Genomic DNA, 12517 nt, shown 5'->3' with positions numbered 1-12517 from the left:
TTAGCAGATTTTCCGGCAGGCTGTGAAGGGGATCCCTTGGCACGTTTTTCCGACTGCTTTTGCCTCCTGTCCTTCAGCTCTCTCCCAGGACTCAAGCCCGGCCAAAACTAATGAAGCACAGGCTCTGATGTCTCATTGCAAAAATTCATGGAGAGACAAAGCGATAAGTAAGAGGTGGATTTGTTAGGATTCAGAGAGAAGCCACTCTTCAGGGTGGGGCTGGGGCCATGGAATGTGGCTTGGCTAGGTTTGGGGAGGGGGGGTGAATTCATATGCTAATGAGTGAAAGGATCATCCCAACCATTGGGGAACCACCCACTCCTTCCTCTTTTGACCGTGCCTTAGAGCTGTCCTGCCACCTCTGGATGTGTCTGTTGGCTTATAGATTGGAGATTAAGGTTTACTTGAATTTGACTTGTCATCTTGGACCCAATTGGTTTTAATTGGCTTATGTTATGCCCTTGTGCTGTCATTCTTTCAAAGGTTGTGCTCTGCCTCCTTCCCTCCTGTTTCATGCTCTTTTCCTCAGCCCCATCCAGACCCACAGTGTCACCTCTACAATCTTATGGAGGGACAACCAGAAAACAGCTGGCCTGGGGAGGGAAATACTGTATAATATCCAACCCCTTAATCCTACCCAGCACTGGTCACGCTGGAGATCTTGGGGATGCCCAACTCCAGCCCAAGGGTCCCAGGAGGTCAACCTGCCTTGACCTGCCTAGGGATCTGGTCCTTGAAAGGTTGTCATACCTCAACCTGCTCGGGGATCCGCCAGTCCCAGGGGTCCCAGAAGGTCGTCACACCTCGACCTGCCCAGGGATTCGATCTCTAGGAGGCTGTCACGCTTCAGCCTGCCTGGGGATCTGAACCCTGACCTGGGGACGCCTGGCTCTCAGGTTACAACAGTAACCTGACTCACCCCTAAGGAAGTCCACCCATGGAAATTGAAGGAGGCCTATTAGTTTTTCCTTTTCCTTTACCTCCCTGTCATGACTGTCTTTCAGATGGGAAATACCAATCCACTTCCCAGCAGATGCCTTCAGATGCATCCTTGATAACTGGAAGCTGTTCGATCCTCCAACTCTGAGGAGTCGCCGCTTAAAATTCTTTTGTGCCACTACGTGACCACAGTATCCACTGGGGGACGAGGAACACTGGCCTGAGGATGGGAGTTTAAATTACAATATCATCCTGCAGCTAAAATTATTCTGCAAAAGACAAGGAAAATGGACAGAGATCCCGTATGTCCAAATTTTCTTTTGACTAAGAGATGTGAAGGAACTATGTCTTAAGTATGGGATTGTTATACGCCCTAAAAGTGAGCCTACTAGGCAGATGGTGTTAGGCACAGGCAACCAAGAGGAGAAACCCCCCGTAAAGGCTCACCTCCCATGCTCCCAAAGAAACTGGAGCCTCCCATAGCTCCCAAATTGTCTGGTGCTTCTTCCTTGTATCCAAATGTACCCCCACATCCGGGAGCACCCCCTCCACAAAAGCCAGCTTGAGTATGTCCCTTAGTTGAAACTGGAGGAGAATTCGGACCAACCCGGGTCCATAAGCCCTTCTCCCTCTTAGAACTAAGACAGCTCAAACAAGACCTGGGAAGCTATACAGATGACCCAGGCAAATATATAGATACATTCCAACATATTACCTTGACCTTTGACTTGACGTGGAAAGACATCATGGTCATATTTAGTCAAACTTTATCTGACCCTGAACATACTAGGATCTTAAAGGAAGCCCAAAGGTATGCAACGGGGTTTCACATGTCAAGTGATAGATACTCAGTAGGGGAAACTGCAGTCCCCTCCTCTGATCCTAATTGGAATTATAATGACCCTGAGCATATCTGGGAAAGAGATCATTTTCTAATCTGTATGATGGCAGGATTAAAAACAGCCCAACAAAAAGTAATCAGCTATGCCTGGGTCTCAGCAATAACTCAGGAGCCCAACAAGAACCCCATTGCCTTTCTGGAAAAACTAAAAGAAGCCCTCCAAAAGTTTACTAATCTGGACTTAGACTCTTATGAGGGACAGGTGATTTTAAAGGACAAATTCCTGTCCCAATGTGCATCAGATATCAGGATAAAGTTACAACAGCTACAGCAGCAGGACCCTGCTGCCTCTTTAGATGAGATGGTCCAGACAGCCACCAATACCTATTATAACAGAAAACAGGAGAAGGAGGCCAAAGCCCAGGAGAGGGAGAGAAGGAAAGAGACAAGGCATGCCCAGATGCTGGCCACCCTCCAGAGAAGCCCTATGGCAAACCCCAAGTCCTTGAAGGACAAGGCATGAGACAAATGCCTGATCTGTAGACAGGCAGGGCATTGGGCCAAAGAGTGTCCAAACCGTGACAAGTCTCCTAGAACGGCTTGCCACAAATGCCATCAACTGGGACATTGGGCGGCACTCTGCCCTGGGGACCCAAGAGCCTCAAGGTCAAGCGCCAAGCCTTCCCTCACGATGGTTCAACAAGACTGAAGCGGCACGCTCCAGCCAGCCCACCTGTCACAGATAACCATCACGGGGCTGGAGCCAAGGGTGCAACCGGATGTGGCAGGTAGGTCCAAGAATTTCTTGGTTGACACAGGGGCTACCTACTCCAGAGCCTTCTCCTCCCAAATCTGTACCATTTTGGGTGCTACAGGAAAAGCAACTACTAAAAGATTCACCCAAGCACTTCTTTGTTGCTGAGATGGACAAATATTTTCCCACCAGTTTCTGGTGGTCCTTGAGTGTCCTACTCCCTTATTGGGAAGAGATATACTCACTAAATTAGGGACCACCCTTGTGACGAGAAGTTTTTCAGCCCCTAAATCTCTATAGTTCCTGGTTACCACTAAAGAACCCATTACACCCTCTCCAATAGAGAGGGACCAAAAACTATGGGAGGACAAAATTAACCCCCAGGTGTGGGACCAGGAAACTCCTGGACGAGCCCACCAAGCTGAACCGGTCATCATTGTCCTCTGAGATTCAACTCGGTTTCCTAACCGGAAGCAATATCCCCTCAAAAGAGAGGCTCGGGAGGGACTACAGCCTTTAATAAATAAATCCCTTGCTTGAGGGCTATTGGTCCCCACCAGTTCGCCATGTAACACCCCAATCCTCTCAGTAAAGAAAAAAGACGGAACCTGGCAAATGGTTCAAGACCTCTGGATCATAAATGAAGCTGTAGTCCCCCTCCATCCCACAGTACCCAATCCCTATGTAATCTTGGGAGAAATCCCACCCAGTCGCAAGTGGTTTACAGTCTTGGATCTCAAAGATGCATTTTTTTGCATACCATTGGCTAAAGAATCCCAATACCTTTTTGCCTTTGAGTGAGAGGCCCCAGGAGAAAAACACCAACAGATGACTTGGACAGTATTACCTCAGGGGTTCAGAGATAGCCCCCACCTGTTTGGAAAGGCCCTTAGCCAGGATCTCCTAGATCTGGACCTGGGACCTAATGGGAAAATATTACAATACATAGATGACCTACAAATCTGCTCTCCAGATGAGGAAAATGCCTGACAACATGCAATTCAGGTTCTAAACTTTTTGGCAGAAAGGAGATATAAAGTCTCCCGTGCTGAGGCAGAGATGGTCAAGACAAAAGTCACTTGCCTGGGAGTTCAGATTACACACGGGTCTAGGAGGCTGTCCTAAACAATTGTGAGCTTTCCTGGGGCTAACTGGGTATTGTAGAATCTGGATACCCAACTATGGTCTAATTGCCCAGCCCTTCCTTATATGAAAGCTTAAAGGCACAGGATGATTCAATCCCACTGATATGGGGAACTCCTCAAAAGAAGGCAGAGGCTATACTAAAACAGGTCTTAACTCAGGCATCTGCCTTGAGGTTGCAAGACCCAGAAAAAAGCATTCCAACTTTATGTCCATGAAAGAGAGGGAATAGCCTTGGGAGTGTTAACTCAAAGGTTGGGATCTGAGCCCCAGCCTGTAGCTTACTTATCCAAGAGACTCCATCCAACCAACCGGAGGCTGGCCTCCCTGTCTTCGAAATCTTGCAGCTATTGCAGTCATGACAGAAGATGCTTTAAAACTCTCCTTTGGAGGCAAACTATTTTTACCAGCCACCAAGTAAAACAACTCCTAAATGGGAGAGGCCGTTTATGGGTGTCTGATTAAAGAATCCTCAGATATCAAGTAATGCTGATGGAAAATCCAGGCCTCACTATATCCCCTTGTGAGGTTCTTAACTCAGTCACCCTCCTGCCTACCCCCGAGGGCTCTCTTCTCTTTCACTCTTGTCTAGAAACCTTGGACCACTGGACAAAACCCCAAGAGAGATTGTCGGAAGATGCTCTAACCAATCCTGAGGAAATCTGGTACACTGATGGAAGCAGCTTTGTCTTAGATGGAAAAAGAAGAGCCAGGAATGCAGTAGTCTCCAATGTTGAGACCACAGAGGCTAAGCCTCTGCCACCAGGTACTTCAGCCCAATTAGCTGAGCTCATAGCCCTGACTCGAGCTTTAGAGCTGGGAAAAGGAAAAAGAATAGCCATTTACACTGACTCCAAGTATGCCTTTCTGGTGCTACATGCACATGCGGCTGTTTGGAAAGAAAGGGGCCGCTTGACCACCCGAGGGTCCCCAATCAAATATGGTGATCAGATTCTTAGACTCTTGGAGGCAGTCCATCTGCCCACTGAGGTTTCAGTCTCCCACTGTAAAGGACACCAAAAAGGGAACACAGAAGTGGCACGAGGGAACCAAGCAGCTGATCAGGCAGCTAAGAGAGCAGCATTACAGAACCGGGGTTGCCACCCTAGTTCCACAGACTAATTTGCCAGAAACTCCTTCATATACTGAAGGTAAGACTCTTAGAGCTAAGAGTGAGGGATTTCAAGAAGATCTTATGGGGTGGTTCTAAAAGGAGGGACTCCTTTTTCTGCCTGGGAACCTCCAATGGAAGTTGGTTAACTCCTTACATGCCACCACTCATTTGGGGGGAAAGGCCCTCCAAAAATTACTAGAAAGGTCCTTCAGAGGAACAACTATAAGGCAAGTGGTCTCCTCTTGTCCCACTTGCCAATTAAACAACCCCCAAGGAGCTTGAGGACCCCAGCTGGCCCAGCCCATCCAATGACATGGGACCTATCCAGGAAAGGACTGGCAGATGGACTTCATCCAGATGCCAGTTTCTCAAGGGTATAAATACCTATTAGTCACGATAGATACATTCACAGGATGGATTGAAGGTTTTCCCACCAGGACTGAGAAGGCTGAGGAGGTGGTAAAAAAAACTGCTCCATGAAATCATTCCAAGATTTGGTCAGCCCAGGTCATTACAAAGTGACAATGGGACATCATTTACTTCTAAGGTCACCCAAGGAGTCTCGAAAGCATTGGGCATTACTTATTATCTCCACTGTGCCTAGAGGCCTCAATCTTCAGGAAAAGTAGAAAGAGCCAACCAGTTCTTAAAGTCAGCGATAAAGATAACCCAGGAGACCTCCTTGGGATGGAAGGAGGCTTTACCAATAGCTCTCCTCTGCACCCGTATTGCCCCTAAGGAACAGGTTGGTCTTAGTCCTTATGAGATGCTATATGGGAGACCTTTTGTTTATGTCAATGACCTCTTCCTAGATCCAGAGGTTCAGACCCTCCAGTCTTTTATCATGGCCATTGGACAATTCCAACAGGATATACGCTTGTGGGGTATGAACCAGGACCCAAAAGATTCTAAGGAGTCACCACTATATGCTCCAGGGACTCAAGTCCTAATTAAAGTCTGGAAAGATGGGTCCCCAAAGGCTCAACTTCAGCCCACATGGAAGGGCTCCTACCCTGTAATACTTTCTACCCCAGCAGTAGTCAAGGTACCAGGACATGACTCCTGGATTCACTACTCATGAGTCAAGCCATGGAAGAAAACAGAAGAGGACACTCAATACACCTGTGAGCCTCTGGGAGATCTCAGATACCTATTCAGGACTACAAGTGAGTGCCATTCTAATGAACACCCCCAAAATCTGGTTTCTGGGGATAAGATTTCTCAGGATAGCTCTAAAGAACAAACACAGCTTGACAGAGATTGTACTCCAAAACAAACAGGAGATAGATCTTCTGATCCCTGAACAAGGAGGGACTTGAGCCATCCTGGCGACATGAATTTAGAATCGGCTAATGCCCCTACTAGTCCTTGTTATGCCATATTGATGCTGCTTATGATTGCTCCATGTATCATCAATTGTCTAACCTGTTTTGTCTCTGACCAGGTCAACAAGCTACAACATGCAGTGCCAGTTCAACAAAGATATAAAACTACAGCCGACCACAGAAAATATCACTCACCCTTAAGTGGACACCGCTATAAGGACTCTGAGGCTTGCAACTAGCAAGAGAGGGAGGCCCAATACCCCTCGCCATCCCAGTTCAGCAGGAAGTAGCCAAAAAGACCTCGATGCCCCTATTCCCAAAGAACTGGGCCTCCCATCTCTTGAGGGGGGAATGTTAGGTAGTTAGAATAGGGAAAAGAAGTCCAAAATGGCGGTGGCTAAAAGACAAGGAAGAGGAAAGCCCACAAAAATTGAACAGAGGAAGGTCAAAGGGAGGTCCGAGGACCACAGTGAGGACTTCAGGTAGAACAGCACTCCTGACTAAGCCCAATTTGCATAGGGCAGGCCCAGGGGGAAGAAAAAAAAAAACATAAAAAGAGGAGCCAAAGTGCTTTCTCTCTCTTTCTCTCCCTTCCCCGAGCACTGGCGTGCTCCTCCACTCTCTTCTCTTCGCATCCTTGGGTTGGCATGCCCTCATGCTTGGAGGATGGATTCTCCTGCTATCTTCTAACTAAAATAGAGCTGTAACACTGATTTGTCTAAGAGCTATAACATGGTTTGTCCAAGACCCAAGAGCTGTGACGCACCGAGGGCTTTAATGTCCGTCGCTCCAAATCTTTGTTGTGATAAGCCAGAACCTAGGAGCATACACTCGCCTGACAATAAGATAATAACAACAGCAGTTGAACACTTACTATGTTCTAGCATGCGTGCATGTTCAGTCGATTCAGTCATGTCTTTGTGACCCCATAGACTGTAGCCCGCCAGGCTCCTCTGTCCACAGGATTCTCCAGGCAAGGATACTGGAGTGGGTTGCCACACCCTCCTCCAGGGGCTCTTCCTGACCCAGGGATCAAACCTGTGTCTTCTGCATTGCAGGCAGTTTCTTAATGGCTGAGCCACTGGGGAAGCCCACTATATTCTAGGCATTCCTAAGTACTTTCATGTGTCATATCCCATTTAATCCCATTTTTATTCTATTTCCGGATTCTACATTTGAAGAAACTGTTCCCAGTCTTGCATTTGGAAGCTTGGACATTGACTGGGGTTGGAGGTATATCTCCTTTACTCTGTGTCTTCGCTGAGGTGGTCCCATAGGGATACAGCTGGGAGCAGAGGTGAGAGCTGGAAAGACACAGATGAGACACAAAGGGTGTCTCCATCAGTGCCGGAATGCATCCTGGGACAGCACCGGGCCATCTCCAAGGGCTTTCAGGCAGCGTGTGTCCACCGTGTGGGGGTCCGGAGAAGAAGCATTTGCTGGACCTGAGTCCCAGAAGAGGCCTGGGCCATCGCACCACACCCCTGCCCCCGCAGGAGCAGAGAGCGGACTGGAGCATGCCGACTGCCTCCAGCAGAGAGTGTCCTCAGCCCTTATTCCCATTCACTTGAAACATGAGCTATGTGTGTTCTTAAGAGATGTAAGCAGAAATTAAGCCAAACAATGCTTCCTTTTTGGCCTGTGTCTCTTCTCAAATAATCCCAAACCTTTAAGAAAAGCAGTATGGTTAAAATCACTAAAACTCAACAAAAGAAAATCCTGAGCTTGGTTTTCGACCTTTGGAGTTGGAAGTGCCTTTAAACACCTAAGGATGGGGATCTGAGCCTTTCGCTGAGCCCAAGGAGATGAGGAGATGGGAGTCCTCTCCCCTGAAGATCCAGGACGAATGCCATCCCCAGGGAAGAGGAAAAGGTGGGAACCAGAGGGTCTGATTGGTTGCCACTCTCTCCCCCTCCTCATCCTGCCTCTGGCCAGCACTGTCCGGGGTCACCACACCTGTCCTGGTCCTTGGATCTGCTGCCTCACCTCCTCCTTCTCTCCCTCCACAGACCCCTGAGGGAGGGTTCTCCCTGCAGGTCTCACACTCTCTAGATGCCACCTGAGAATTCTGAGTCACAAGCCACCATCTAATGAAATCAGGTCGGCAGGTGGCTTGCAGGGGATTGGCAGCCTAGCTGTTGCTCTGCAGCCCCATCTCCCCCAGACCTGCTTTTGGGGGCCAGGAGGAAGGAGGAGCCATCTCTGCAAAGTGGATCCTGGCGACAGACCGTTCAACAGGACCCAGAAGACAGGGCATGTCCAGGTCTAAGACCACCCACCGCTGGATGCAGAGAAGCAGGAACTTGTAGGCTTGCACAGGAAACAGCAAAAGGCTAAATTCAGCAAAATTCCCTGAAATGCAGGGAATTTGTAACCCACTCAGAAGGTACTATAGCACGTTAATTAAGAGCGTGGATTTTAGTCAGCCAGACCTGGATGTGACTCCCACGCAAATCTACAACGGACTAACTTGAAGACCTTGGACAAAAAAAAAATCTCTGAACCTCAGTGATCTCATCTGGGGGAGTATATTGAAATACAGATTTAAGAATTACCAGTTGGGGGAAATAGTATTTAAGGTCGGAAGTTGTGTTTGGAAGATTGTATATGAATATTTTTATATTTAAAAAGTTTAAAGGCAAAAAAAAAGATAAAATCAATATAAGAAATGTCTGTGTCTATTAAGTTGCTTTCAGCTTCAAATAATGAAGACTCCTAAATCAATGGCTTAACCAAGAAGCAGATTTTTTTTTTTTAATCTCACATGACCGGGAATTCAAACTCTGAGCAACCTGTAAGTCCCGCCCATCAGGGCCCTGATTCAGCTTCTCTGTGTTGGCTTCCTCTTCAGGCTAGTAGCACCGTGGCTGCTGCAGTTCCAAACACTTTAAATATATAATGGCAACAACCAAAGGAGGAAAAAAAAAATGGGGAGCTGTTTCTCTGAGTCAGAACAAAAAAAAAGTTTTCCCAGAAGCCTCCAGCAGCTCTCTCCTCCCTTCTCATTGTCCAGTGATGGAGTGCTCTCAGGGGTAGGCTGCTGTTGGCCTATACCCCACCTTTATGCAAACTGGAGAAAGGCATCTCTTCCCCAAACAAGACGTGGCTCTATGGGGCACCCAGCTGCTTGCTCTGGACAGTGCTCTCCTAAATGCTTTCTTAGTGGAGGGTGCTGACATGGATTCATGCTCCAGAACTGCATTGTCCAATATGGCAGCCATCGGTCACATAGGACTTTTTAAATTTAATCTTAGGTCAACTAAAATTAAATAAAATTTAAAAGTCAGTTCCTCAGTCACACCAGGCACATTTCGAGTGCTCAGTAGCTACATGTGGCTAGTGGCTATTGAATTGGAACACACAGAACATGTGGTTGTCATCACAGAAAGATCTAGGGGAGATAGCCTCTTTATGATTCAGCCAGAGTCTTCAAGCTTGATCATTGTCATCAGTTAATAGATGGCCACAATGTGAGTGGTGCCTTTGCGTGGTGTTCAGCCCTGACCACATGCTCATTCCAAACCAATCACTGGCAAGGAAAATGACACCCCAAGGATTTGATTGGCTCAGCTTTTGGCCAATCATGATTCTGCCCTGGTGTTTGACAGTCACCCCTCCCATAGCGCATGGCTACTCAGAAGAGAGTGGAAGCTATAGAATTAAGACTGTGCCAGGGGACTTTTCCTGGTGGTCCAGTGATTAAGACTTTGCCTTCCAATGCAAAGGGTACAGGAATGGGAGCTAAGATCCCACGTGCCTTGTGACAAAAAAAAAGAAAAAACAGTAGCAATACTGTAACAAATCCAATAAAGACTTTTAAAATGGTCTACATAAAAAAAAAGACTGCTAACCAGGGAGTAGGTGAATTGGGGGGTCTGCATATAACTCATAGGCTATTGTAAGAGTTAAATAAAATAATAACTCCAAAGTAGTTTGTATGATGCCTAGAACATAATAATTATTTAAAGGACTTTAGTTGCCGTAATCATTATTGATTATTAATTCCATCTAAATTGTGTTTGGGGCATTGCCGAAGCTGAGCTTCTCACAGGATGGCAAAGAAACACTACAGGGGTTCCCCAGTTCCTACTGGGGACACTTGTCATCTGTCCTCCCCAGTTGGCTTTGCATGAGGGCACCCCCAAGAGTGTCTTGGCCTGAGTCCTCAGAGCAGGACTGGCTGGTCAGGCAGGCTGGGCTCAAGCAAACGGTCCCTACACAAGAGGACGTAAGTGAATGCGCTTGTCACAGCCAGCTCCAGAGAGAAAGGGCTGGGTTCCCAGGGAAGGGATCTCCTGGAAAAAACTCTGCAAGAGCTGTGGGCTTCTTGGGAAACTCTCAGTGAGCACAATAGATACAGTTGCTTTCATCTCCTTCACCCTCTAAAGACTATATGTTTAATATTCCAAAGCAGGCCAATTTGTCAAACAAAATAATGAATGTTCATAGTTTAAAATATCTGGCAACACCAGAACATTTTGACTTCAAAGCCTCTATTCTCTTTCATTATCAAATATTACAAAATATCAACACATTAGGATGGAGCCCACAGCTCATTAAAGCTGAATATAATTGCATCAGGCTGTCCATACTGGCTTTTCCACTGGGCTGAATCTGTAGTTTACCAAGATTTGCTGTAGGGAATATATTTGCATATAGAGTGAGCACCAGTGCCTAAAAGAGTAAAGTTTACTTCCAAGGTGGTGGCCCTTTCTCCCAGCCTTGGTCTCCGGAAGGTCTCTTTGCTGCCTTCTATTAAATCTCACGGTTACTTTATTTACACAGAGCAAATACTAAAAGGTGGTGAGACCCAGCAAACGAAACCACGTGCAGAACTTAAAGAGAAAGTTGAGTAGCTGTTTGTTGTCAGGTTCTCTACTGCTGATGTGCCTGAACGTCATGAAAAGTTACATTAAGAAAATGATTAATGTCTGAAACAGATTCACCCATCTTTCTAGCCATTATCTTAAACTTACCACAACTGTTACTTGTATCCCCAAAGCAAAACTCTCTGGAATTTCACTGAATAGTGGCATCATCTGGTGGACATAAGTGATACTGCAACTCCCCTACACATTTTTGCCATCCTTCTGTGACAAATATTAATTTCTTAATTGGGCTAAATTGCTCAGGAATTGCTGTAAGCTACTGAAGTTTCCTCTATGAAACATTTCCCATTAAGTGGCGTATCTTCAAGTTAGTATAGCACTTACAGACTGTTGTACAAGCTTCTAATCTTAGTTTGAGCCTGTTTTCCGTACCTTCCTAATGGCTTGGTGGATAGATCTTGTTTCACCACATAAGGTCATGAACTCCTTGAGGGCAAGTCTTTCAACCCTTTTATATACTGTATGCTTTCTACTATCTTAGTGGGTTCTGGTAAGGACTTCTTAGGACTGAACAATTTACATAACAGAAATATCTATATTAAGGAGGGTAGAACTCTGCAGTACAAAGTCTACAGAATTTGGAAACAAAATGCCTGACCTTGTTCTTGTTCCAGATCTTCCATTTGATACCTATTGGTTCCTATCTCTGGAGAAGGAAATGGCAACCCACTCGGGAACTCTTGCCTGGAAAATTCCATGGACAGAGTTGATTTTTGAATCTGTATATTGGGTACATGAACAGCTCTTTCATGGCATTATCTTGAAGAATGAATGAGATCATCAGAGTGAAAGAACAGTGTGAACTGTTCAGTCCCTGTTGGTCACTCTTAGAGTCCTTTATATCCATCCTCCCTGGGCAGTTCTGTATGCACATTTGCTTTAACTTATTGTATAATAACTACCATTAATTGCAAGATAAATTGTGCCTTTAAGCCCAGGACCACACTGTCCATCTCTCTCTTTAGAGATGCAAAATAGACAAATTTCCTTTTTACTCTCCCCCCAACAAGAACAAACAAACAGATGCCCAGGTACCAGAGAGAGGAGATTTGACTCAGCATCTACTCACTGAAGGCAACTTGGGTTAGTCATTGATTGGAGGTTTTAAATAATGGAATTTGACAACCAGCCAAAGTGGCTTGGGAGCAGGGAAACCAGTGGGCTCTCAGCCTCTTGGAAAAGGTTAATAGAATGGTGATTTGTGGGGAGGTGGGAGTTTCCCCCCACCCCTTCCACATCCACTCTGAACAGACCACATCCAGGATTTGATATGCAACTCTGAGCACCAACCTTTAACACTTTAACAGGACAAAGATTCCAAAGAAGCAGGACTCTCCCTTTGAGTACCAGTCTATGGAAAGAGGGAATTCACTTTCTCCAAAGGGGAATAAAGATCTAAGGGAGCTTCAGGGAAATAGATTTCATTTCTGTGTTAAGAATAAACTTTCTATGGCAAGTTGCTGTATAGCGCAGGGAGCTCAGCCTGGTGCTCTGTGACAACCTAGAGGGGGG

Source organism: Bos indicus x Bos taurus, chromosome 13 (assembly GCF_003369695.1).
Source record: "Bos indicus x Bos taurus breed Angus x Brahman F1 hybrid chromosome 13, Bos_hybrid_MaternalHap_v2.0, whole genome shotgun sequence".
NCBI classification, from domain to species: domain Eukaryota; kingdom Metazoa; phylum Chordata; class Mammalia; order Artiodactyla; family Bovidae; genus Bos; species Bos indicus x Bos taurus.
Note: the sequence above shows the minus strand (reverse complement) of the source record.